This window comes from Gorilla gorilla, chromosome X (genome assembly GCF_029281585.2).
Source record: "Gorilla gorilla gorilla isolate KB3781 chromosome X, NHGRI_mGorGor1-v2.1_pri, whole genome shotgun sequence".
Lineage (NCBI taxonomy): Eukaryota > Metazoa > Chordata > Mammalia > Primates > Hominidae > Gorilla > Gorilla gorilla.
In genome coordinates, this window is record NC_073247.2 from 164,124,266 (window position 1) to 164,152,170 (window position 27,905).

Sequence of the window (27,905 nt, forward strand, 5' to 3'; positions counted from 1 at the left end):
AAATGGCAAACAGGCATATGAAAAGGTGCAGAACAACACCGGTCATCAGGGAAATGCAAATCAAAACTACAATGAGATACAATCTCACCTCAGTTAAAATGGCCTATATCCAAAGGATAGGCAATAACAAATGCAGGCAAGGATGTGGAGAAAAGGGAATCTTTGTACACTGTTGGTGGGAATGTAAATTAGTACAACCACTATGGAAAACAGTTTGGAGGTTCCTCAAAAAACTAAAAATACAGCTACCTCATATGGTATCCAGCAATCTCACTGCTAGGTTTATACCCAAAAGGAAGGATATCAGTATATCAAAGAGATAGCTTCACTCCCTGGTATTGCAGCACTATTCACAGTAGCAAAGATTTAGAAGGTACCTAAGTGTTCATCTGCAAATGAATAGATAAAGAAAATGTGGTACATATACACAATGGAATACTATTCAGGCATAAAAAAGAAATGAGATCCTGTAATTTGCAAAAACATGGATTAAACTGGAGGTCATTGTGTTAAGTGAAATAAGCCAGGCACAGAAGATAAACTTTGCATATTCTCACTTATTTGTGGGAGCTGAAAATCAAAAGAATTGAACCCATGGAGATACAGAGTAGAAGGATGATTACCAGAGGCTGGGAAGGGTAGTGGGGAGGGATGGTTAATGGGTGGAAAAAATAGGATGGATGAATAAGGCCTAGTATATAACAGCACAACAGGGAGGCTATAATCAATAATAATTTAATTATACATCTAGAAATGACTAAAATAGTATAATCGGATTATTTGTGAGACAAAGGATAAATGCTTGAGGGGATGAATACCTCATTTTGTATGATATGATTATTATGCATTGCATGCCTGTATCAAAACATCTCATGTACCCATAAATATACCTACTATATACCCACAAAAATAAAAATTATTTTAAAAAGAATGGCTGTATATTTGCAAATATAATGAAAAACCATCAAATTGAATATATTAAATATGTGCAGGTTTGTGTATATCAACTATAACTCAGTAAAGCTGTTTAAAAAAAACAAATATAATAAAACACACACATTTACAGATTCAACAAGCTCAATAAATTCCAAGCAGGATACCACACTCAGGCATATCATAGTCAAACTACTGAAAAACAAATTTAAATAGAAAACTTTGAAAGCATTAGGGAGAAAAAATGCCTACTGAGGAACAGAATAAAACTGACCTGTGACCTTTCTTTCTTTCTTCTGAGACGGAGTCTCACTCTGTCGCCCAGGCTGGAGTGCAGTGGCGCCATCTTGGCTCATTGCAATCTCTGCCTCCCGGGTTCACGCCATTCTCCCGCCTCAGCCTCCAGAGTAGCTGGGACTACAGGCGCCCTCCACCGCGCCGGGTTAGTTTTTTGTATTTTCAGTAGAGACGGGGCTTCACCGTGTTAGCCAGGATGGTCTCAGTCTCCTGACTTCGTGATCCGCCCGTCTCGGCCTTCCGAAGTGCAGGGATTACAGGCGTGAGCCACCGCACCCGGTCAACCTGTGACCTTTCATAAGAAAAAAAGACATCTTTAAAGTGCTGAATTTTTTAAAAACTCTATCAATACAGAATTTTACATTTATCAAAAATATCCCTTATTAATAAAGGCAAATACTGACATTTTCATTTAAGTGAACATTAGGACAATTTGTTATCAGCATGTTCATACGATAAGAAATACTAAAAGAAATTGTTGAGTCTGAAGGAAAGTGATACCAGATGAAAAGCTGGATCTTTAGGAAGGAATAAATAACATCAGGAATGGTAATATGTGGATAAACATAAAACAGTATTTTGCTCTTTATTTGATATACATATGAGAATATAAAGGAAAAATCATAACATTATAATGTGCAGTGTGTAGTATACATAGACATAATGTGCATGAAAACTATAATATGAAAGAGGGCATAGCGACAAACCAAACTAGACATTGACAAGGTCCTTAAATTTTATGTGAGGCAATACAATATTAAATTTTAGTAGACTTTGAAAAGATAAAGATGCATGGAGGAGTGGAGTGGAGATGCATGGAGGAGCAAGATGGAATAATAAGCCCCAGCCCCAACCCTCATCTCCTTACAGAAACACCTATTTAACAAAAATATATTAATCAAAATACCTGCAAGAGATGTCCAGAATCCAGTTAAGATGTTGAATACCCCAGATGAGCACAAAACACTAGAACAGTCCCACTGAAACAGTAAAAAAGAGCAATTTCACTTTACCAGTGTCATTCCTTCCCCCAAACCAGCAAAATCTGGCACCAAGTGAGATCATCTTGGCCCATGATTTCTCTCTCAGGAGAAAGGGAGAGTGGAGCACGCATCTAATATTTCAGGTCTGTCATTTCACTGCCGTAGGAACTAGTGTCTTACGGTGGTTGCCAGAGGCTAGGAGCAGGAAGGAATGGGGACTTACTGTTTACGGTGTATGAAGTTTCCATTTTATAAGATGAAAAGAATGATGGAACTAGATGGTGGTGATGGTTGCACAACATTATAAATGCATGTAATACCACTGAACTGTATACTTAAAAATGGTTAAGATGGTAAGTTATATAATATGTATATTTTATCACAATAAAACATTTGGAAAAACATTGAAGGAGAGATAACAAACAAAAGCTGAGGGACTCCATAAGCACTAGACCTGCCTTATAAGAAATGCTAAAGGGAGTTTCTCAAGTTGCAATGAAAAGATGCTAAGCAGCAACACAAAAGCGTATAAAAGTCTAAAATTCACTGGCAAGCCTGAATATTTAGAAAGATACAGAATACTGCAATATTGTAATGATTGGGTTTAAATCACTTTTGGTATAAAAGTTAAAAAATAAAAGTATTTTTATTTTTTATTATTTTTATTTTGTTTTATTTTAGAAATAAAAATAATTAAAAATTTTAACTATTTTTAAAATAAAAATAATAAATACAAAAGTGAGTTAGTGGCTACACAATACAAAAGATGTAAACTGTGATATCAATGACATAAAGTGGAGAGGGGAGAATTCAAAATGCAGAGTTTTGTATGCAATTGCTGTTAAGTTGTTATCAGCATAAAATGAACCATTATAACCAGAGGATATTTTATGTGAACCTCATGATAACATCAAATAAAAGTATCTATTGAAAACACACAAAAGAAAAAGAGAAGAGAATCTAAGGATATCACTATTTAAAAAAATCAATTAAAAAAACCGACAAGAAGAATAAACAAAAGGAACAATAATAAAACAAGATAGAAAACAATAATAAAATGGCAATAGTAAGTTCATCCCTATTGTATTAGTCCGTTTTCATGCTGCTGATAAAGACATACCCGAGACTGGGAAGAAAAAGGGGTTTAATTGGACTTACAGTTCCTCATGGCTGGGGAGGCCTCAGAAACATGGGGGCCAGTCTTTCCCGTGCTATTCTCGTAATAGTGAATAAAGCTCACGAGATCTGATGCAGCAAAAGCAGTACTAAGAGAAAAGTGAATAGCAATAAACGCTTACATTTAAAAAGAAAAAAAGATCATAAATAATCTAACTTTAGAAATAATAAAGATTAGGGCAAAATTAAATGAAGAAAATAGAAAAACAAAATTTAAAAAATCAGTGAAACTAACAGTTGCATCTTTTTGAAAAGATCAATGAAATCGACAAAACACTAACTGAAATAACTAAGAAACAAAGAGAAAATAAAGGAGGAAACATTACAAATACTATCACAGAAATACAAAGGCTCAGAAGAGACTGCTATGAACAATTATACACCAATAAATAGAACAACCTAGGAGGAATGACTACTTTCCTAGAACCATAACATGTACTAAAACTGAATCATAAAGAAATAGAAAACATGAACAGAAAATTAACAAGAGGATTGAATTAGTTATCAAAAACAATCCAACACAGCAAAGCCCAGGACCTGATGGCTTCACTGATGAATTCTACCAAATATACATATATATACGTATATATGTGTGTGTGTATATGTGTGTGTGTGTGTATATATATACATTTTTTTCTTTTTTGAGACAGAGTGTCACTCTGTCACCCAGGCTTGAGTGCAGTGGTGCAATCTCGGCTCACTGCAACCTCCACCTCCTGAGGATCAAGCGATTCTCCTGCCTCAGCCTCCCAAGTAGCTGGGACTACAGGCCTGTGCCACCACGCCCAGCTAATTTTTTGTATTTTTTTTAGTAGAGATGGGGTTTCACCGTGTAGCCAGGATGGTCTAGATATCCTGACCTCGTGGTCTGCCCATCTCGGCCTCCCAAAGTGCTGGGATTACAGGCGTGAGCCACAGCGCCCGGCCAGAATTCTACCAAATATTTAAAGAATTAATACTAATCCTTCTCAGACTGTTCCAAAAAGCAGAGGAAATACTTCCAAACTGCTTTTACAAGGCCAGTAGTGCCCTGATACCAAAGCCACAAAAGAACACTACAAGAAAAGAAAATTATAGGAAATGACCCCTGATGAATATAGATGTGAAAATCTTCAACAAAATACGAGAACCTGAATTAAACAGCACATTAAAAGGATCATACAGGCTGGGCACGGTGACTCAGGCCTGTAATCCCAGCACTTTGGGAGGCCAAGGCAGGTGGATCACCTGAGCTCAGGAGTTCAAGGCCATCCTGACCAATATGGTGAAACCCCATCTCTACTAAAAATACATAAATCAGCCAGGCATGGTGGTGTGCGACTGTAGTCCCAGCTACTCAGGATGCTGAGACAGGAGACTTGCTTGAACCCTGGAGGTGGAGAGTGCAGTGAGCTGAGATTACGCCACTGCACTCCAGCCTGGGTGACAGAGTGAGAATCCATCTCAAAAAAAAAAAAGAATATATATATATATATATACACACACACACACACACAAATTTGTTTAAGTTCCTTGTACATTCTGGATATTAGACCTTTGTCAGATGGATAGATTGCAAAAATTTTCTCCCATTCTTTAGGTTGTCTGTTCACTCTTATGATAGTTTCTTTTGCTATGCAGAAGCTCTTTAGTTTAATTAAATCCCATTCGTCAATTTTTGCTTTTGTTGCAATTGCTTTTGGCGATTTCATCATAAAATCTTTGCCCATTAAAAAGTGGGCAAAGTACATGAACAGACACTTTTCAAAGAAAGACATACAGGCTGCCAACAAACATGAAAAAAAGCTCAACATCATTGATCATTAGAGAAATTCAAATCAAAACCACAATGAGATACTATCTCACGCCAGTCAGAATGATGATTGTTAAAAAGTCAAGAAACAACAGGTGCTGGCAAGGTTATGGAGAAATAGGAACACTTACACTGATGGTGAGAATGTAAATTGGTCCATCCATTGTGGGAGACAGTGTGATGAATCCTCAAAGATCTAGAGGCAGAAATACCATTTGACCCAGCAATCCCATTACTCGGTATATACCCAAAGGAATATAAATCATTCTGTTATAAACATATACGCACGTGTATGTTCATTGCAGCACTACTCACAATAGCAAAGACATGGAATCACCCCAAATGCCCATCAGTGATAGAATGGATAAAGAAAATGTGGTACGTATACACCATGGAGTACTATGCAGCCATAAAAAGGAATGAGATCATGTCCTTTGCAGGGACATGGATGATGCTGGAAGCCATTATCCTCAGCAAACTAACACAGAAACAGAAAACCAAACACTGCATGGTCTCACTTATAAGTGGGATTTGAACAATGAGAACACATGGACACAGGGAGGGGAACAACACACACTGGAGCCTGTCAGGGGAGGGTGGGGGTGGGGAGAGCATTAGGGAAAAGATCTCATGCATGCTGGGCTTAATACCTAGGTGATGGGTTGATAGGTGCAGCAAACCACCATGGCATATGTTTACCTAAGTAACAAACCAGCACATCCTGCACATATACCCCAGAACTTAAAAAAAAAATTAAAAAGGATCATACAGCATGACCAAGTATTATTTATTTTTGAGATAAAAAGCTGGCTCAATATATGGAAATTACTGAATGTGATACACCATATTAACAGAATAAAAGATAAAAATCACATGATTGTTTCAACAGATGCAAAAAGTTTGACAAAATTCAACACAACTTTTTTATTATTATTATACTTTAAGTTCTGGGATACATGTGCAGAACGTGCAGATTTGTTACATAGGTGTATACACGTGCCATGGTGGTTTGCTGCACCCATCAACCTGTCATCTACATTAGGTATTTCTCCCAATGCTATCCCTCCCCTAGTCCCCCACCCCCTGAGAGGCCCGGATGTGTGATGTTCCCCTCCCTGTGTCCATGTGTTCTTATTGTTAAACTACTTATGAGTGAGAACATGTGATGATTGGTTTTCTGTTCCTATGTTAGTTTGCTGAGAATGATGGTTTCTCTCAACTAATTAGGTATACAAGGAATATACCTCAAAATAAATAAGGTCATATATGATAAGCCCACAGCTAACATCATACTCAATGGTGAAAAACTGAAAGCTTTTCCTTTAAGATGAGCAATAACACAAGGTTTACCCTTCTTCCCACTTCCACGTGTCATAGGACTAGAACCCCTAGTCAGGAAAATTAGACAAGAAAAAGAAATAAAATACATCCAATCAAGAGGTAAGAAGTAAAATTATCTCTGTTTGCAGATGACATATAGAAAATTTAAGGACCAAAAACAAAAAAACTGTTGGAAATAATACATGAATTCAGTAAAGTTGCAGGATACAAAATCTATATAGAAAAATTACTTGCATTTCTATACATTAACAATAAATTATCCTAAAATGAAATTAATAAAACAATCCCATTTACAATAGCATCTAAAACTTCAATACTTGAGAATAAACATAACTAGGGAGGAGAAAGATTTGTATGATGAAAAGTATAAGACACTGATAAAAAATAAAGATGACACATGTAAATGTAAAGACATGTTGAGTTCATCATTTGGAATAATTAATATTGATAATATGTCCATACCACCAAAGCAATCTACAGATTCAATACTATCCCCATGAAAATTTCATTTTTTTTCAGAAATAGAAAAAACACTTCTAAAATTTACACGGCACCATAAAGACCCCAAGTAGACAAAATACTCATGAGCAAGAAGAACAAAACAAAAGTCATCACACTTCATTATTTCAAGCTGTATTACAAAGCTGCATTAATTAAAACAGTATGGTATTAGCATAAATGCAGGCATGTAGACCAATGGAACAAAATAGAGCACCTAACCTTAAGCCACACATATATGCTCAAGTGATCTTCTACAATAGTGGCAAAAATACACAATGGGGAAAAATAGTCCCTTTAACAACTAGCATTGGAAAAAGTGGATATCCACATGCAACAAAATAAAATTGGACTCTTATACCATACACAAAAATTAACTCAAACTGGATTAAAGTTTTAATCATAATATCGGAAACTGCAAAACTCCTAAAAGAAAACATGGAGGAAAAGCTTTTGACTTTGTTCTTGGCAATGATTTCTTGGATATGACACCAAAAGTATAGGTAACTGAAGCAAAAATACATAGGTGGGACTACATAAAACTGAAAAGCTTCTTCACAGAAAGGAAAACAATTAACAGAGTAAAGAGACAACTTACAGAATGAAAATAGGAAATACAGTTGCAAACCATACATTGGATAAAGGGTTAATATCTGAAATATATAAGGAACTCCAACAACTGAGTAGCAAGAAAATGACCCAATTTAAAAATGGGCAAAAAACCTGAATAGACATTTCTCAAAAGAAGATATACAAATGTATAACAGGTGTATTTAAAAATGGTGATTCCTCAAGGATCTAGAACCAGAAATACCATTTGACCCAGCAATCCCATTACTGGGTATATACCCAAAGGATTATAATCATTCTACTATAAAGACACATGCACACGTATGTTTATTGCAGCACTGTTCACAATAGCAAAGACTTGGTACCAACCCAAATGCCCATCAATGATAGACTGGATAAAGAAAATGTGGCACATATACACCATGGAATACTATGCGGCCATTAAAAAGGATGAGTTCATGTCCTTTGCAGGGACATGGATGAAGCTGGAAACCATCACTCTCAGCAAACTAACACAGGAACAGAAAACCAAACACTGCATGCTCTCACTCATAAGTGGGAGTTGAACAATGAGAACACATGGATACAGGGAGGGGAACATCATGCACCAGGGCCTGTCGGTAAGTGGGGGGCTAGGGGAGAGATAGCATTAGGAGAAATACCTAATGTAGATGATGGGTTGAATGGGTGCAGCAAACCACAACGGCACATATATACCTATGTGACAAACCTGCACATTCTGCACGTGTATCCCAGAACGTAAAGTATAATAAATAAAACAAAATAAAATAAAATAAAAAACGGTCAACACCTCTAATCATCAGACAAATGCCAATCAAAACCACAATGAGATATCACATCAAATCTGTTAGGAAGGCTATTACCAAAACAAAAAAAGATAAAAAGTGTTGGGTGCCCTTGAGCATTGTTGGTGGGAATGAAAATTGGTACGGTCATTGTGGAATACACTAGGGAAGTTCCTTAAAAATTAGAAATAGAACTACCATATGATCCAGTAATCCCATCTTTGGGTACGTATCAGAAGGAGATAGTAAAATGATGTTTGCCAGGGCCTGAGGGGAAAGGGAAAATTGGTAGTTCACTGGGTATGAAGTTTCAGTTCTGCAAGATAAATAAGTTCAAGAGATCTGCTATACAACATAGTGCCTATAATTAACAACACTGTATTGTGCACTTAAAAATTTTGTTGAGTGGGTAGATCTCATGTTAAATGTTCTTACCTACCTCTCACCCACCAAAAAGAAGGAAGTAAATTTAAGGATATCTGATAGAATCACTGGAGCAGTCACTAAAAAATAATGCAAAGTGAGATGGCTGGAAGCAATAGATAAATTAAAATGCAATTCTAAAACAATATCTAATTAACCCAAGTTAACACAGGAAAAGAGTAAAAGGAAACAAGAAATTGATTCTCCAAATAGAAAATGAATATTAAATGATAGATCTGAGTAAATGATCCAACCATATCAATAATTATATTAAATGTAAATCTATCAAATACTCCAACTAAAGGATATAAATTATCAATATGGAATAAAAAATGCAAGACCAAACTATATGCTATCTATTTGCACTTTATATTTAAGACAGGTAGTTGGAAGTAAAAGGGTTGAAAAAAATACTATGCCAGCAATAAGCACAAAAACGCTGAGGAAGCATAAAGTCAGCAAGACGGCAGACTACCTTTCAGCACTTGGATCCCCTCTCAGAACATCAATTTGAATAACAATACATACATGAAAATATCTTTAAAAATCCTAAGGAATCCAAATGATAGATTACAGAGCCTGGGTGGAGCACAGAAATAAGAAAAGATGCATAGATGAGGGTAGGAAGAACAGTTTTACATTACTCCATCACCCCTTCCCCATGTCTGTATAGTGCAGTTTGGATATACTCTCAATATGTGGGAAGGAGACTGAAGTGAGCACATGACTTCACTGCAGACCCCAGCACCAGGACCACCCCAGTGTTCCTGGGCACCAGGTCAACCCTTACAAACCCAGACTTCAGGCCCTCCCGACTGCCACAGTACCCAGTCTCCAGAAAGATCTCCACAACCTAGGCTCCAGGCACACTCCAGTGCCAGACCTGCCTCCATGGCCCCAGGCTCCAGGCCCACTGATTAGAACTAATAAGCTAATGTAGTAAAGTTGCAGGAAACAAATTCAACAGGCAAAAGCAGTTAATAGTTCTACAGAGTAACAACAAACTATCTGAAAAAGAAATTAAGAAAATAATCCCATTTATAATAGCAAAAAAAATACTTAGGTGTAAATTTAACTAAGGAGGTGAAATATCTGGACACTGAAAATTATCAAACATTGATGAAAAAATTAAAGAAGACAAAATAAATGGAAATATATCACACGCTCATTATTTGGAAGAATTAATATTTTAAAAATGTCCATACATTCAAAGTGATCTACAGATTCAATGCAATTCCTATCAAAATTCCAATGCCTTTTTTTTAAAGAAATAGAAAAAAATCCTAAAATTTGTATAAAAGCACAAAAGACCCTGAATAGCCAAAGCAATCTTGAGGAAGAAGAACAAAACTGGAGTCATCACACTACCTGATTTCAAAACATACCAAAAAGCTATAGTAATCAAAACAGAATGGTACTGGCCTAAAAGTAGACAAATAGACCAAAGGTACAGAATAGAGAGATTAGCGATAAATCTACACATTTATAGTCAATTGATCTTTGACAAAGCAGCCAAGAACACACAATGGGGAAAGGATATTCTCTTCAATAAATGGTGCTTGGAAAACTGGACATCCACTTGTAGAAGAATAAAATTGGACACTTATCTTACACCATATGCAAAAATAGACTCAAAATAGAATATAGACTTAAATGTAATACCCGAAACTGTAATATTCCTAGAAGAAAACATAGGAAAAAATTTTCTTGACAGTGTTCCAGGCAATACTCTCTTGGATATTACCTCAAAAGGACACAACCCAAAAGCGAAAATAGACAAATGAGGCTACATGAAATAAAAAAAGCTTCTGCATAGCAAATCAAATTATCAGCAGAATAAAAAGACTATGGAATAGAAGAAAATGTTTTTAAACCATATTTCTGAGATGGGGTTAATATTTAAAATATATTAGGAATTTAAACAACTCAATAGCAAGAAAACAAATAACATAATTAAAAATGGGCAAAGGACATTTCTCAAAAAAACACATACAAATTGCCAATAGGTGTAATAAAGTATGTTCAACACCACCAATTATCAGGGAAATGCAAATCAAAACCACAATAAGATATCACCACACCTGTTAGGATGGCAATTATCAAAATGACAAAAAAAAAAAAAGAGTTGATGAAGGTGTGGAGAAAAGGGCACCCTTGTACACTGTTGATGAGAATGTAAATTGGCAGTTTCATTGTGGAATAAAGTATGGAGTTCCTGAAAAGCTAAAAATAGAACTACTATATGATCCAGTAGTCCCACCTCTGGGTATAAAACCAAAGGAAATGAAATCAGAATCTGGAAGAGATGTCTTCATTCTTATGTTCATTTGAGCATTATTAACAATAGCCAAGATATGGAAGCAAACTGAGTGTCCATCAATGGATGAATAAAGAAAATGTGGTGTACATATATATAGTGTCCATTTATATATTATTATATATTATATACACATATGTGTATATATTGTACATGTATATATACACACACATATATAATGGCACTATTCAGTTTTTTAAAAAGAAAATCCTCTCGATTGCAACAACATGTATGAACCTGGAGGACGTTATGTTAAATGAAATAACCTAGGGACAAAAAGACACATACTGCCTGATGTCACTTACGTGTGGAATCTAAAAAGTCAAACTCGTAGAACCAGACAGAAGGATGGTGGTTGCCAAGGTAGGGGTTAGGGAAAATGGGGCGACATTGGTCAAAGGGTACAAAGTTTCAGTTACGCAAGATGAACAAGTTCCGGGGATCTAATGTATGGCATGGTGACTGTAGTTAATAGTACTATATATGTACTCAAAATTAACTGAGAGTAGACTTTAAATATTTTCACCTCAAAAAAATTGTAACTGTGTGAGCTAATGGATACGTTAATTAGCTTTATTGTGGTAATCATTTCACAATGTATACATATATCAAAACATCACATTGTGAAATTTAAACATATATAATTTTTGTCATTTATACCTCAATAAAGCTGGAAAAATAAATGAGCTAATACACAGGGACTGGGGAGAGGGAAGAGTTACAGGCAGAGAACAGAGGAATTTTAGAGCAGTGCAACTACTCTGTATAATACCATAATGGTGGATACATAGCATTACACATTTCTGTCCAAATTCATAGAATGCACAATATCAAGAGTAAATCCTGTCTGGGTACAGTGGCTCACAGCACTTTGGGAAGCTGAAGCTGGTGGATTGCTTGAGCCCAGCAGTTCAAGACCAGTCTGAGAAACATGGCAAAACCCCATATCCACAAAAATGAGCGGGGCACGGTGGCCCGTACCTGTAGTCTCAGCTACTCAGGAGGCTGAGCTGGGAGGATCACTTGAGCCTGGGAAGCAGATGCTGCAGTGAGCCAAGATCTTGCCACTGCACTCCAGCCTGGGTGACAGAGCCAGATCCTGTAAACAAGCAAACAAACAAACAAAAACACACAGAGTAAATCCTAACGTAAATTATGGACTTGAGGTGATAATGATGTGTCAATGTAGGTTTATCAATTGTAAGGAAGGTATCACTTAGATGGCAGATGTTGATAATCAAGAAAGTTTTGCATGTGAGGAGGCAGAGGGTATATAGGAACTCTGTACCTTCTGCTCAACATTACTGTGAACCTAAAACTTCTCTAAAAAATAAAGACTATTTTTAAAAGTCCGGATTTACTATATGGATATCAAAGAGAGCAGGCTTCAAAACAAAGTCTTAACAGACTTATTTATTGCTAGATATATAAAAAGTGATTTCATAATAATAAAATATTTAATTCATGAAAACGACAAAATAATCAAATGTGATGAATAACAGAGCTTCAAAATAGAAAATGCAAAATTTGACAAAATTAGAGAGAAAAAAATCTACAGGCTGAAGTGCAAATTTTAGTATGTCTTTCTCAGGAAATGATAGAAGAACTGATCAAAAGAAAATAGTAACAGAAACACTATAGTGATCAACACTCTCAGCAAATTTGAACTTACTGGAATTTATAAAATAGTACACTAGCAGCTACAAGATATACATTATTTTTTAGAATTATGGCATATCAAATATGAAAGAATATTACTGGGCCAAAAAGTAATTCTCAAGATTAGTCAAAATACTGAAATCCTACAGAGTATGTTAACTGATAACAATTCAATGAAATATTGTTTTTGTCCAAGAGAAATGAAAGCATAAGTTCACAAAAAGTTTCACACAATACATGATGAAATACTATTCAACCTTAAAAAAAATGAGAAAATCCTGTTATTTATGACAACATGAATGAACCTGAAGGACATAATACTACGTGAAATAAGCTGGCCACATAAAGACAAAAGCTGCATGATCTCACTTATATGTAAAATCTAAAAATGTCAACCTCATTGAAGCACAGAGTAGAATGGTGGTTACCAGAAGCTACAGAGTGAAGGGGGGATAGCAAAAGTGAAGATGTTGGCCAAAGGATACAAAGCTTCAGTTAGAAAGGAAGAATAAATTTTACTGATCTATTGCACAACATGATAACCATAGTTAATAATAATGTATTCTATATTTTTTGACTGCTAAAAGTGGATTTTAAAATTCTCACCTCATTAAAAATAAGTGAGGTGATGAATACGTTAATTAGCTTGATTTTCTATTTCTACAATTGTTACACATATGAAAGTGTCATACTGTACCCCATAAATACATACAATTATTTGTCAACTTGAGATTTTAAATGGGGAAGTAAAGAAAATAAATGTATGAAAACATATTTAAAACTAAAAAATGATTATATTGGTCAAATAATAAACACTTAGTACAAAATTTTTAAAATCCATAATTACACTTATAATCGTACATTAAGTTCATAATTTTATATATACAGTCATCCTCAATATCCATGGGCAGTTGGTTCCAGGACCCATCACAGATACCAAAATCCACAGATGGTCAAGTCCCTGACCTAAAATGGTGTACTATTTGCATATAACATATGCACATCCTTCCATATACTTTATCACTAGTTTATTTGTAATACCTAATACAATGTGAATGCTATGTAACTAGTTGTTATACTGTATTGCTTCAGGAATAATGACAAGAAAAAATATCTACATGTGCTCAGTAGAGACAAAACCATCATTTTTATTTTTCAAATATTTTTGATCTGCAGTTGGTTGAATCCATGGAGGCAGAACCCACAGGGCCAACTGTATTTGTACATGAAAATTCAAATAAATCTACAACATAATACCAACACTAATAAGTAATATAGCATAAAAGGTCAATATACAAAAATCAATTGTGTTTTAGTTCTTAGAAACAACCATTGAAAAATGAAACTTCAAAGAACAAAACTAATAACAATAGTATCAGGAGTAAATGGCATTGAAATACATTTAACAAAAGATGCACAATACTGTTATATGGAAAACTACATAAGTTTCTAAGAAAAATTAAGAAAGATCTAAATAAAGAGATAATACCATGTTTGTGATTGTAAGACTTAATGTTAAGATATCAATTTTCCCCAAATTTGATGATAAATTCAACACAATTACCTAGCAGGATTTTTATAGAAAAATTGTTTTTCAAAATTATGATGCTGAGTAAAATTTTTATATAAATTGATAAATTTATTCTAAACTCCATAAGGCAACACAAAATTCTTAATTAATGTAAAGATACATTAACTAAGACAGTGTGGTATTAGCATAATAGAAAACTAATTAAGTTGAACAAAATATAGAGTCCAGAAATAAACTGACACATATACCATCAATTGATTCTCAATAAAGTCCTCAAAGCAATTCAATTGGAGATAAGAATGTCTGCAATAAATGGTGTTGAAACAACTGGATATTCCTGTGGAGGAAAAAATGAACCTTAACCTTCCCTCACACCATACTCCCAAATTATGTTGAGAATGATTATAGATATCAGTGTGGAAGCTGGAATTATAAAGCTTCTGAAAGAAAATAGGAAAATGTTTTCAAGGCTTTGAGGTAGGCTAAGGTTTCTTAGATAAGCATAAGGGCAATATCCATAAAACAAAACAAATGATAAATTAGGTCTCAACAAATTTTAAAACGTTTGTTCAACAAAACAAACCATTAAGAACATGCAATAGCAGTCACAGGATGGAAGAAAATATTTTAATATATATATATGTGACAAAGACCTCATATCTGGAAAATATAAAGAATTCTACAAAACAATAATAAGGTTAATAAACAACAAAAATTGGCAAAATAGTTCAATATACACTGCACTAAAGAATATAGATAGCTTAAAGAAAAAAACAATAAAAATTCAGGAAACTGTGGACACACTTTTAGAAATGCATAATGCTCTAGAAAGTCTCAGCAATAGAATCAAACAAGTGGAGGAAAGAAATTCAGAGCTTGAAGACAAGGTCTTCAAACTAACTCAATCCAACAAAGACAAAGAAAAAAGAATAAGAAAATATGAACAAAGCCTCCAAGAAGTTTGGGATTATGTTAAATGACCAGACCCAAGAATAATCGGTGTTCTTGAGGAAGAAGACAATTCTAAAAGCTTGGAAAACATATTTGGGGGAATAATCAAGGCAAACTTCCCTGGCCTTGCTAGAGACCTAGACATGCATATACAAGAAGCACAAAGAACACCTGGGAAATTCATCCTCAAAAGATCTTCATCTAGGCACATTTTCATCAGGTTATCCAAAGTTAAGAGGAAGGAAAAAATCTTAAGAGCGGTGAGACAGAAGCATCAGGTAACCTATAAAGGAAAACCTACCAGATTAACAGCAGAAATCTCAGCAGAAACCTTACAAGTTAGAAGGGATTGGGGCCCTATATTCAACCTCCTCAAACAAAACAATCTTCAGCCAAGAATTTTGTATCCAGTAAAAGTAAGCATCATATATGAGGAAAAGATAAAGTCATTTTCAGACAAACAAATGCAGAGAGAATTCGCCATTACCAAGCCACCACTGTAAGAACTTCAAAAAGGAGCTCCAAATATTGAAACAAATCCTGGAAACACATCAAGACAGAATATCTTTAAAGCATAAAGCACACAGGACCTATAAAAAAATAGAAGTTAAAAAGCAAGAACAAAAAACAAAGTATGCAGGCAACAAAGAGCATGATGAATGCAACCCTACCTCACATTTCAATACTGACATTGAATGTAAATGTCCTAAATGTTCCACTTAAAAGATACAAAACTGCAGAATGGATAAGAACTCACCAACCATCTGCTGCCTTCAGGTGACTCACTTAACACATAAGGACTCATAAAAACTTAAAGTAAAGGGGTGGAAAAAGGCATTTCATGCAAATGGACACCACAAGCAAGCAGGGGTAGCTACTCTTACGTCAGACAAAACAAATTTTAAAGCAACAGCGAGACAAAGAGGGACGTTATATAATGGTAAAAGGCCTTGTCTAACAGTAAAATACCACAATCCCAAACTTATATGTACCTAACACTGGAGCTCGCAAATTTATTTAAAAAATTACTAATAGACCTAAGAAATGAGATAGCAACACAATAAAAGTGGAAGACTTTAATACTCCACTGACAGAATTAGACAGGTCATCAAGAGAGAAAGTTAACAAAGAAACAATGGATTTAAACTATACCTTCGAACAAATGGACTTAACAGATATATACAGAACACTTCATCCAACAACAGCAGAATACAGATTCTATTAAACAGCCTATGGAACTTTCTCCTAGACCATATGATAGGCCATAAAATGAGTCTCGATAAATTTAAGAAAATTGAAATTATATCAAGCACTCTCTCATACCATGGTGGATTTAAACTGGAAATTAACTCCAAAAGGAACCCTCAAAACAATGCAAATACATGGAAATTAAATAACCTACTCTTGAATGAGCATTGAGTCAAAAACGAAATCAAGATGGAAATCAAAAAATTATTCAAACTGGATGGCAATAATGACACAACCTATCAAAACCTATGGGATACAGCTAAGGCGATACTAAGAGAAAAGCTCACAGCCCTAAATGCATATATCAAAAAGTCTGAAAGAGCACAAACAGACAATCTAAGGTCACGCCTCAAGGAACTAGAGAAAGAAGAACAAACCAAACCCAAACCCAGCAGAAGAAAGGAAATAACCAAGATCAGAGCAGAACTAAATGAAATTGAAATAACAACAACAACCAAAAAAAGTACAACAGATAAATGAAACAAAAAGCTGGTCCTTTGAAAAGATAAATAAGATTGATAGACCATTAGCAAGATTAGCCAAGAAAAGAAGAGAGAAATCCAAATAACCTCACTGAGAAACGAAACAGGAGATATTACGACTGATATCACTGAAATACAGAAGATCATTCAAGGCTACTATGAACACCTTTATACACATAAACCAGAAAACTTAGAAGAGATAAATAAATTCCTGGAAAAATACAACCGTCGTAGCTTAAATTAGGAAGAATTAGATACCCTGAACCGACCAACAACAAGCAGCAAGATTGAAATGGTAATTAAAAAATTACCAACAACAAAAAAAGTCCAGGACCAGATGGATTCACAGCAGAATTCTACCAGTCATTCAAAGAATTGGTACCAATCTTTTTGACACTATTCCACAAGACAGAGAAATAAGGAACCCTTCCTAATTCATTCTATGAGCCAGCATCACCCTAATACCAAAACCAGGAAAGGATACAACCAAAAAAGAAAGCTACAGACTGATATCCTTGATGAATGTAGATGCTAAAATCCTTAGCAAAGTACTAGCTAACTGACTACAACGACATATCAAAAAAATAATCCACCATGACCAAGTGGGTTTCATACCAGAGATACAGGGATGGTTTAACATACACAAGTCAATAAATGTGATTCACCACACAAACAGAATTAAAAGCAAAAATCACATGATCATCTCAATAGATGCAGAAAAAGCATTTGACAAAATCCAGCATTCCTTTATGATCAAAACCCTCAGCAAAATTAGCATACAAGGGAACTACCTTAATGTAACAAAGGCACTTATGACAAACCCACAGCCAATGTAATAATGAGTGGGGAAAAGTTGAAAGCATTCCCCCTGCGAACGAGAACAAGACAAGAATGCCTTCTCTCACCACTCCTCTTCAACATAGTACTGGAAGTCTTAGCCAGAGCAATCAGACTAGAAAAAGAGATAAAGGGCGTCTACACTGGTAAAGAGGACGTCAAACTGTCCCTGTTTGCTGACGATATGACTGATTACCTTGAAAACCCTAGAAAGCTCCAGAAACCTCCAGAAAGCTCCTAGAACTGATAAAAGAATTCAGCAAAGTTTCCAGATCCAAGATTAATGTACACAAATCAGTAGCTCTTCTATACACCAACAGTGACCAAGTGGAGAATCAGATTAAGAACTCAACCCCTTTTACAATAGCTGCAAAAATAAATAAATAAATAAATAAAATATTTAGGAATATACCTAACAAAGGAGTCAAAAGACCTCTGCAAGGAAAACTACAAAACACTGCTAAAAGAAATCATAGATGACACAAACAAATGCAAACAGATCCCAGGCTCATGGATGGGTAGAATTAATATTGTGAAAATGACCACACTGCCAAAAGCAACCTATAAATTCAACACAATCCCCATCAAAATACCACCATCATTCTTCACAGAGTTAGAAAAACACAATTCTAAAATTCATATGGAACCAAAAAAGAGCCCTCATAGCCAAAGCAAGACTAAGCAAAAAGAACAAATCTGGAGGCATCACACTACCTGATTTCAAACTATAGTATAAGGCCATAGTCACCAAAACAGTGTGGTACTGATATAAAAATAGGCACATAGATCAATGAAACAGAATAGAGAACCCAGAAATAAACCCAAATTCTTAAGCCAACTGATCTTCAACAAAGCAAACAAAAACATACAAGTGGGGAAAAGACACCCTTTTCAACAAATGGTCCTGGGATAATTGGCTAGCCAAATGTAGGAGAATTAAACTGGATCCTCATCTCTCACCTTATACAAAAATCAACTCAAGATGGATTAAGGACTTAAACCTAAGACCTGAAACTATAAAAATTCCAGAAGACAACATTGGAAAAACCCTTATAGACATTGGCTTAGGCAAGGATTTCATGAACAAAAACTCAAAAGCAATTGCAATAAAAACAAAGATAAATAGCTGGGACCTAATTAAACTAAAGAGCTTTTGAATGGCAAAAGGAACAGTCAGCAGAGTAAACAGACAATCCACAGAGTGGGAGAAAATCTTCACAATCTATACATCTGACAAAGGACTAATATCCAGAATCTACAACGAACTCAAACAAATCAGTAAGAAAAGAAAAACACAAAAAACAAAACAAAACAAAACAAAAAAACAATCAAACCCATCAAAAAGCGGGCTAAGGACATGAATAGAAAATTCTCAAAAGAAGATATACGAATGGCCAACAAGCATATGAAAAAATGCTCAACATCACTAATGAGCAGGGAAATGCAAATCAAAACCACAATGTGATACTACCTTACTCCTGTAAAAATGGCCATAATCAAAGAATCAAAAAACAGTAGACGTTGACGTGGATGCGGCGATTAGGGAACACTTCTACACTGCTAGTGGGAATGTAAACTAGTACAGCCAGTATGGAAAACAGTGTGGAAATTCCTTAAAGAACTCAAAGTATAACTACCATTTGATCAAGCAATCCCACTACTGGGTATCTACCTAGAGGAAAAGAAGTCATTATTCCAAAAAGAGTCTTGCACACACATGTTTATAGTAGCACAATTCACAACAGCAAAATCGTGGAACCAACCCAAATGCCCATCAATCAACGAGTGGATAAAGAAACTCTGGCATACAAAGGAATACTACTCAGCCATAAAAAGGAATGAATTAACAATGATGACCTGGATGAGATTAGAGACTAGTATTCTAAATGAAGTAACTCAGCAATGGAAAACCAAACATCGTATGTTCTCACTGATATGTGGGAACTAAGCTATGAGGATGCAAAGGCGTAATAATTATACAATGGACTTTGGGGACTTGGGGGGAAAAGTGCAGGGGGGCAAGGGATAAAGGACAACAAATATGGTGCAGTGTATACTGCTCGGGTGATGGGTGCACCAGGTTGTCACAAATCTCTATTAAAGAACTTATGTAACCAAATACCACCTGTACCCCAATAACTTACAGAAAAATAAAATTTTAAAAATAATATATATAAAGATATACAAATGCCCAAGAAACAAGGAGAAAGTACATTACAAGTCATCATAGAAAATCTAATTAAAACTATAATCAAATATCACTACACATTCACAAGAAAGGGAAAAACGTCAAATTACATTCACTGATTGTCAATAGAAAGTGTTGTCAAGGATGTGAAGCAACTGGATCTGTCATACATGAAAGGTGGAAGTTTAAAATAGTGCAGCCACTTTGAAAAAGTCTGCGTCAGTTTCTCAAACATACCTACACCTATAATCCAGCAATTCTACTCATATGTATATAACCAATAGACTGGAAATCATATGTTCACAAAAAAACTTGAACAAGAAAGTTCATAACAACTTTATTCACAATAGCTAAAAATTGGGGGAAAAAACAAAGTCCATAGCAGTGTAATCGATAAACAAACTGTGGTACAGTCATACAGGCTCTATTTAGTACTAAAATGAACGAACTACTGATAAATGCAACAACAGGTATGGATCTCAAAACTGTGATGATGAGTGAAAGAAGCGACACAAAAAGGAATATATACCCTATGATTTCATTTATATGAAGTGCAGGAATAGGCAAAATTCATCTATGATAGGAGAATGGTCACTTAAAGGATGGGATAGTGACTGGAAAGGGCACAAGGGAACTTTCTGGGGTCATGGAATATTCTTTACCTTGATCTGGGTGATGGTCACATTAATGTATTCATTTGTTAAAATTAATCTTTTTGTTTAAGATTTGTGGTTTTCATTATATGTGATTATATCTCAATAAAACAGTGAGAAAACCAAAACAAGAGGATCACTTGAATATTCCTATAACTATCAAAGAAACTAAAAACTAAACATCTCCCACAGAGAAAATCTAGGCCAAAATGGCTTTGCTGCAATTTCCAGCAGTAATTCAAGAAGAAAGTAATTACGATCTAACAAAACCTCTTCCATAGAATAAATAAAGGTATAACACTCCCAAAATTATTTTTTTTTTGAGGCTAGCATAACCTTGAGATCAAAACCTGACAAGGACTGTATGAACAAATAAAATTATATGCCATTCTGACTCATGGCCATGAATGAACAAATCCTTTAAAATGTTCATAAATCATATCCACCAATATCTAAACAGCCTAATACATCACGACCTAGCTGGATTTATCCCAGGAAGGCAATTCTGGTTAAAATTTTTAAAATGTAATTCAGCACATTCATATTTTAGAGAACAAAATTTTGATTATATAAAGAGGCATAAGCAAAAAGGTCTTGATAAAATTTAATATATACCAAAAAATACAAAACAAAGAATACAAGGGAACTTAATATGATACAATGTATCTAGAAATATCTATTCAAAATATTACACTTATCTGTAATATATTAAAATACTGGCCTTTGAGATTGGGGATGTAACAAAATGGCTGCCATCATCACTACTATTCACCATTATAGTGGAGGTCCTAGACAATTCAACACATTAATAAGAATAGAAGTATGCAAAAAGAAGTGTAAAACTGTCATTTATATATTATATAATTGAGTACATAAAAATTCTTTAAAAATCTATGGATAAACTGTTATATTTACAATGGGACTTCAGTAAAATTGCTGGATACAAAAACATATGAAAAATAATTTTTTAGTTCTATAAGTGAATAAGAAACATTTAAATCATTCAAAGATCCTAGTTATAATAGCATCAAAAATATCTATTCAAAGGCCAGTTGCAGTGGCTCACGCCTGTAATCCCAGCACTTTTGGAGGCCGAGGCGGGTGGATCACCTGAGGTCGGGAGTTCAAAGCCAGCCTGACCAACATGGAGAAACCCCGTCTGTACTAAAAATACAAAATTAGCCGGGGTGGTGGCGCATGCCTGTAATCCCAGCTACTCAGGAGGCTGAGGCAGGAGAATCGCTTGAACCCCGGAGGCGGAGGTTGCGGTGAGCCGAGATTGCGCCATTGCACTCCAGCCTGGGCAAAAAGAGCGAAACTACATGTCAAAAAAAAAAATCTGTTCAAATATGCTTCTGAATAAAAGTATGTGAGAGGCAACAATCTTCTACAACTACAAAAAACTGGATGATTTACAAAAATCATCATGTTAAAGGTACCAAATAGTGGTGGAAACAAAGATTAAATAAATTAAAATTTCAAGGAGAGAGAATCTTTTCCACTATAAGTTGACAATCTTCAACTATTTTTCTCCTTTGGAAAATTTACCAACTCTGAGAATAGGCTGAGGACCAGGCTTATTCAGACAAAGAGCCTCTGCTCGCGGAGAGAAAAAACAGCAAAGCTTTTAGCAGTTTGACAAGGCTGGTATGACAAATACAAAAGCTGATGATACTCAAGTGCTCAGCAGATTTTCCCCACTGAACATTTGCTGACTTCTGGCATAGTTAGGTAAAATACTTGTAAAAAGGTGAAGCGAAATCTTCAGCAATCACCCAGTTCTTAGGAAACAAACATGTGCCAGAATTTGAAACTCCAGGAGGCTGCAAGTTGTGAACAGCAGATCTGGATTTTCCAGGCTTTCAGAGATTACAAAATAGAAATCTACCATGCTCTTACATCCTAGAGAAAAGAAGCAAACCAGACGTAGACTGAGTTTTAATAAAACTGCACTCTAGCCCTCATCATGAATAATTTCTGACTGGATTAAATTAAGCATATGCTCAACTTATGTGCCTAAAAGGGGAAAAGTGGAACTGTCTCTGGAATATCTCATCTGAAGCCTCTACAATTTTTTATACATGGTGCGTGACATGCAATAAAAATATTACTAGATACACAAAGAGGTAAAAAATATGACATGTAAATCAAAACAAAAGATGAAAAAAGATGCAGAAACACACATGATCTGGATAGTGAAATCATCAGAAAATGACTTTAAAATTAACTATGACTAATATTTTTAAAAGAAGTAAAGAAAAAGTTAAATAAAATGTGTGAAAGAACCAAGAACTGTAATAGATAATCTGAATTAATGGAACTAAAAATCAACTGGATATCTTACAATGAAAAAACTAGGAACTCAGTGCATGGGATTAATGGGAGATGTGACACAAAAGAACAGGTTTGTATAACTCCAAAATTATAGAAAATATTAAAATTGAAGCACAAGAACAAAAATAATCGGGAAAAAAGATAGAGCATAAGACATATGTAGGACAGAGTAAAAAAACAACTAACAAATATGGAATGGGAGAAGAGAAAGAATAGGGCAGGAGCAATACCTAAAGAAATAATATTCAAAAAGTTTACAAAATTAATAAAAGACATACACCCACAGAATCAAAAACCTCAGTGAATCATAAACAGGATAAATAAAAAGAAAACCACACCTAGGCACATCATAGTCACGTTGTTAAAAAAAACAAAGAGACCAAGAAGCAGCTTCTCTGCTCCTTCTGGAATCTCTGCCTGGTTCAGCCCACCTGCCTCCACTCCTGCCTCCACTCCTGCCTCCACCATGTCCATCAGGGTGATCCAGAAGTCGTACAAGGTGTCCACCTCTGGCACACGGGCCTTCAGCAGCCGCTTCTACACGAGTGGGCCCGGTGCCCGCATCAGCTTCTCCAGCTTCTCCCGAGTGGGCAGCAGCAGCTTCTGGGGTGGCCTGGGCAGAGGCTATGGTGGGGCCAGCGGCATCGGAGGCATCACCGCCGTCATGGTCAACCAGAGTCTGCTGAGCCGCCTTAACCTGGAGGTGGACCCCAACATCCAGGCCGTGCGCACCCAGGAGAAGGAGCATATCAAGACCCTAGGCAAATTTGTCTCCTTCATCGACAAGGTACCGTTCCTGGGGCAGCAGAACAAGATGCTGGAGACCAAGTGGAGCCTCCTGCAGCAGCAGGAGATGGCTCAGAGCAACATGGACAACATGTTCGAGAGCTACATCAACAACCTTAGGCGGCAGCTGGAGACTCTGGGCCAGGAGAAGCTGAAGCTGGAGACGGAGCTTGGCAACATTCAGGGGCTGGTGGAGGACTTCAAGAACGAGAATGAGGATGAGATCAATACGCGTAAAGAGATGGCAAATGAATTTGTCCTCCTCAAGAAGGATGTGGATGAAGCTGACATGAACAAGGTAGAGCTGGAGTCTCGCCTGGACGGGCTGACTGACGAGATCAACTTCCTCAGGCAGCTGTATGAAGAGGAGATCCGGGAGCTGCATTCCCAGATCTCAGATATGTCTGTGGTGCTGTCCGTGGACAACAGCCCTCCCTGGACATGGAAAGCATCATCGCCGAGGTCAAGGCGCAGTACGAGGTGATCGCCAACCGCAGCCTGGCTGAGGCTGAGAGCATGGACCAGGTCAAGTATGAGGAGCTGCAGATGCTGGCTGGGAAGCAGGGGGATGACCTGCGGCATACAAAGACTGAGATCTCCGAGATGAACCGGAACATCAGCTGGCTCCAGGCTGAGATTGAGGGCCTCAAAGGCCGGATGGCTTCCCTGTGAAGGCCGCCATCGCAGATGCCGAGCGGCGTGGGGAGCTGGCCGTTAAGGATGCTAACGTCAAGCTGTCCGAGCTGGAGGCCACCCTGCAGCGGGCCAAGCAGGACATGGCGAGGCGGCTGCGTGAGTACCAGGAGCTGATGAACGTCAAGCTAGCCCTGGACATCGAGATCGCCACCTACGGGAAGCTGCTGGAGGGCGAAGAGAGCCAGCTAAAGTCTGGGATGCAGAACATGAGTATCCATATGAAGACACCAGCGGTTTTGCAGGTGGTCTGAGCTCGGCCTACGGGGGCCTCACAAGCCCCGGCCTCAGCTACGGCCTGGGCTCCAGCTCTGGCTCTGGCGCGGGCTTCAGCTCCTTCAGCCGCACCAGCTCCACCAGGGCCCCGGTTGTGAAGAAGATCGAGACCCGCGATGGGAAGCTGGTGTCCGCGTCCTCTGACGTCCCGCCCAAGTGAACAGCTGCGGCAGCCCCTCCCAGCCTGCCCCTCCTGCGACTTGCCCAGAGCCCGGGAGGGAGGCCGCTGTGCAGGGGAGCACAGGGAACAGAAGACACACCTGAGGCTCAGCTCTAGCCCTCAGCCCACCCTTGGGGGAATTTACTGCCTGAGGACCCCCCTTGCCCATGCCTCCAACTACAAAACAATTCAATTGCTTTTTTTTCGTCCAAAATAAAACCTCAGCTAGCTCTGCAAAAAAAAAAAAAAAAAAAAAAAGATACAGAATCTTTAAAGCAACCAGAGGAATAAAAGACACATTTAGAAGAACAACTGGAAAACGGAAGGCAGAATTCCCAAAAGAAACAAGGTCAGTCAGAAGGTAACGTTATAACATTTTTTAAGTGCTAAAGTAAAAATAAGCACATAGAACTACCAACATATAATTCTACACCCAAAGAAAATATTATTCAACAATGTGGGTGAAATAAAGAGGCTTTCATATGAACAAATATTAAAGGAATTCCTCACCAGCAGACCAACACTGAAAGAAAACAAGACAAAAACAAAGAAAATTCTTCAGTCAAAAGGAAAATTATGCTAGATGGAAACATGAAAATGCAAAAGGGCATGAAGAACACCGGAGAGAATAAATACATGGGTAAAAGTAAATATATATTTAGATTGCATAAAACAGTAATTAGAATATTTTGTACAGTCTATATGCAAAATGAAATGTGAAGTGAAAATACTTGACAAAAATAATGCAGGAGGGTGGAAAAAGGGGTAAGCACTGTTTAAAGTTTCTAGTAGCATAAAGATGTGGTGTAAATAGGTTGCATTTGACTGTAATAAGTCAAAAATTCTTGATGTAATTTCTAAGGTAGCTACTAAAATAGCGGAAGAAGATATAACTGACAAATTAATAGAAAAAAACATTCTAAATAGAAACATTGACTATGTTAAAAGAAGGCAAGAATGGAAGTAAAAGGGAATATGAAACAGGTGATTCAAATAGAAACTTGATGATTTCGTGGCAAATATATTCTAAACCAAATTATATATCAGTAATTAGATTTAATAAAAATAAGTCAAATATTTACAAGTAAAATATTAAGATGGTCAGAATGGATTTTTAAACCCAAATATATGCTACTTACAAGAAATACAGCTTAAATATTAACATGGCAAAAGTTTAATATAAAAGGAATGAAGGGAAGTCATGAACCAAAAAAACAGATAATGAAACTGTAATCAGGAAACTCAAGAAGCACTACTAGAGAAAAACAAAGTTATTTCATAATTATAAAAGGATCAATAAAACAAGAAGACACTATCATAGTCCTCTGTGGGAAGTGTTAAAGACTTTGTGGACATCTTCAACCTACCTCAAGTCTCAATCAAGATAACAGCAGAGATTTTTGTGGAAACTGACAAGCTGATTCTAAAATCCATGCAGAAAAGCAAAAAGCTAAAATAGTCAGAGGCAATCTTGAAAAAAAAAAGAACACATCTGGAAGACCTACACTACCATATATCAAGCTATGGTAAATAAGAACTGTGGTATTAGTGCAAGGATATACTAACTGGAATGGTTATAGATATAATGGAATAAAGAATTCAGGCAAATATTATCACCCAATTTTTTTTTCATAAAGGTGACATTGCAGTGCAGAGGTGAAAGTGTAGTCTTTCAAATAAATAGTGCCATATTAAATGCACATTTATATGGAAAAAACTGCAATTATATCACAAAGTCACACCATATGAATTGCAAATGAGTTGAAAAATTTTATGTCAGAAGTAAAATAATAAATATTTTATAGAAAATATCTTTAAGGATAACCTCTTTGTGACTTTGGTATAGGCAAAGTTTTTTTAAAAAAAAATAGGACACAAAAAACACTAACCATTAAAGAAAGAAATGGCAACTTAGACCACACTAAAATTAAGATCTGTGCATCAAAAACACCAATAAAAAATGAAAAGGTAATCCACAGGATAGGAGATGACATTAGAAATACATATATCTGGCAAAGAACTTCTACCAAGAATATATAAACATACATACATGTATAGATAGATAGATAGATAGATAGATAGATAGATAGATAGATAGATAGAACATAGATAGATAGAGATAAAAAGACAACCTATCTAAAAAACTAGACAAATGAACATAATGAAAAGGATATTAAAATATCCAACAAATATTTGAAAAGCTGTTTAACTTCATTCTCATCAGAGATGCAAAGAAGCAAATTAAAACCACAAAGGATAGTACTATACCACCACCTGAATAGCCACAATGTAGACAAAAAGTATTAAATACCAAATGTTGACAAAAAATGTCTAGATATGATATCCTGGTCAATGTTGAACACCTGGCTCTCTTAGAAATGAATATATAATATCCCTGATTTATGGCTTTTTTTCCAGTCTCCATACTGTAAATACTACCACCATAGCCAATTTCAGGCAGCCATCCTGAGACCACTGAATGCAGAACTGAGAAAAGATGCCCACAATTTGGTCCTTGAAAGCCAGTATGACCCAGCTACAGAACACCACCAACGTGCAGCAACAATAATTCTCACATATTGTTGGTGGGAGTGTAAATTGATACAACCGGTTTAGAAAATCGGCAGTTTCTCCTAAAGTTGAAGACACGCATACCTTTATTACACAGCACTTCTACTCTGGGGTATGTACCCAACAGAAATCCATACATGTGTTCACCAAAAGACATGTTTGAGATTCTCATAACAGTGTTCATACGTAAAAGCTAAAATCTGGACACTACCCAAATCCCCATCAACAGTTTAAAGGATAAACAAATTGTAATATCGTGATATAATGGAGTACTATGCATCATCAGTCAATAAACTGCAGCCCACAGGAAAAATGTGACCAGTCCCTTATTTTTTTATAGCCCCTTAGTGAAGAATGTTTGTTACATTTTTAAATGGCTACATTTTTAACAGTTATACAA

At 36.2% G+C, this 27,905-nt stretch overlaps 1 pseudogene; it reads left to right on the forward strand.

Annotated features, from left to right (window-relative positions):
* Positions 1-23,470: 23,470 nt before the first annotated feature.
* Positions 23,471-24,934, forward strand: LOC101141665 (keratin, type II cytoskeletal 8-like; annotated as a pseudogene).
* The last annotated feature ends 2,971 nt before the right edge of the window (positions 24,935-27,905 follow it).